Here is a 2,407-nt window from a genome sequence, read left to right as displayed (position 1 = left end):
TTTATTTTCACCTTAAACTTATAAAAATTAAAAATAAAAAACATTATCCAAAGAAAAATTTATTGATAGATAGAAAATTTTATCAATAAATCACATTATCTATCGATAGATTATACTACCTATCGATAGATAGATAGGTATTGTCAAAAGTTTAAATATAATCTATCAATAGATATTCAATTTTAAGTGTACTTGATGCTTTCTTTCTCTCATAACCGCGGCACCAAACATCTTTCCCTCTCAAATCCTCTGAATTCCTTAGTAAATTTTCTCGATTCTAAACTATTTAAATGTTTCTCTCTCAATTTTCAACATAAAATATATAAATTTTTCTCAAAACACTTTCAAATTTTTTAAAAATTTGAATTAGGGTTTCATAAAACCCAAGGTTTCAGTCTCTTCAATTTTCAAATTTGGTGGTGAAAATTTGACCTAAACATGCGGGTGACGGGCTACCATTCCTATGGACAGTGAAAAGAAAAAGAAGAAGAAGAAAAGGCAGGAAGGAAAAAGAAGAAGAAGGTAGGAATAAAGAACGTGGAAAAGGCAGAAATGAGAAGAGAAGGGTTAGGAGGATAAGTTGGGGAACAAAATTTTTTTTACTTTCCATTTATCGAGGGAAAGTTACTTTCCCTCTAGGAAAGAAGGGAATGACATTTCTTTCTCTCATTGCAATCACATTGCTAATAGATTACTTTCCCATCCCTAAAACATCATCCAAACCCTACAATGCTTCCTTGCAATGAATGTCCCTCACTTACCATGTTCCAAATGCCACCTTAAGAGCAGCAACTTGAAAAAAAAATAAAACATCTTCATATTGTATCTTTTTGCTTATTAAAGCTTAAGTACAAGAAAGAGAAAAACCATAAAAACAAGGAATTAAAAACTAAAAACTACCCACTAAATGGACTTAGCACAAAATTGGTCCATACTACTAAGTGGTAAACTAACATGTGCAAAGACAGGTAAACAACAATAAAATATGACTAAACTTAAATGAGTCTCATGCACCAGCATGTGACTTCTTCTTTTTCAATTTGAACTTCGTTTAATAACCAACAACAATTGAAAAGACACGTTCCAACTTCAACAATATCCAATTATTGATTAAATGAATTGCGTTTAGTTAGGTTATCTTTTGAAATTGTAGTTAAACCAAACCAAATGAATTGAAAAACTAAACATGTGGAATGAGAAAATTAGGTTTGACTATTTGACTAATAATTTTAGAATCAAGTCATAGGTTCTATTCCATCCCCTATAGTATATAAGTAATCTCTTCTATCAAACTGTGGAAGACCCAAGCCCAAATAATATCTGGGTTAAGGTATTGACATATCCTAAGTGAAACAAATAGGCTTTTAAAATAATAGGGCTTAAACCATTTTCATATGTTGAAGTTTATTAGAATAAAATTAGCATTAATATAAATATAGCATCTAAACATAGATAGCCACCTCAGTGAAGAAAACCTAAAGCTAAGAAGAATTTCACAAGAATACTTTTGTGTAACATTTTGGGATTTTCAAGAGCAAATTAAAGAATAAACAAACAAAGGCTATTGGTAGATTTATCATCACAAGGTGAGTAAAAACATTCTTTTTAATTGAAGAAAAATACTTGATTGATTTACAAGAATTTGTATTAAAAATAGAAAAGGGAATTTGCTGAAAGAATCGAGTTTCATATATTGTACCATCACTTTGAGTCTAGTTTAATATTGATTTTTAGAACTTTTTCCTTTTGAGTTATATATAGTTGGAAAGCTACATGAGTCTGCTTTCTAATGAATTAAACAAAAGTGGATTCTGAGTTTCTTATGTAAAAATATGGTTTTTTTTTTTGTAAAGACAGTGAAAACTACCTGATAGCAATGCCAGGGGAAATTTTGAAATTATTTTGCACTCTTTCTTCAGTGAACTAAGTGTTGAGAGTTATATCATAGAAAGCCTATTAAGTTTAGTTTTCAATGCATTAAACAAGTCTCAATTTCGAGTTTTGTAGCTTATGGTATTGTCATTTTAGTGAATGATGTGAAAGCTATCTATATTTCCGATTTAGGAGAGTTTGAAATATTTTATGTAGTTTCAGGTGATAAATAGATTTTAGAGAGCTAGATTGTTTCTAATATGTTCAAATGATTGTTATTAGGCTTTGATTATCTTGGGAGGAAGTGAATTTTTTAGAATGGAGGAAGATATGTAAATCTTCCCACACCTTTCTTGTTTCAAAATTATCATATATGTATATTTCTTGAAAAAATCAAACATTTTATTTTATTATTTTCAGCATATGAAAATAGGGTTAAGCATATGATTATTTTCTATTTTGGGCTTAATAATATAATGAACATTGATTTATGAATGAATTAGTTTACTCATATGACAAAAAAAAGATTTACGAA

The sequence above is a fragment of the Theobroma umbraticum genome, unplaced genomic scaffold (genome assembly GCF_002168275.2).
Source record: "Theobroma umbraticum cultivar Fairchild unplaced genomic scaffold, ASM216827v3 scaffold_86.0, whole genome shotgun sequence".
NCBI classification, from domain to species: domain Eukaryota; kingdom Viridiplantae; phylum Streptophyta; class Magnoliopsida; order Malvales; family Malvaceae; genus Theobroma; species Theobroma umbraticum.
This window is presented reverse-complemented; position numbering follows the sequence as displayed.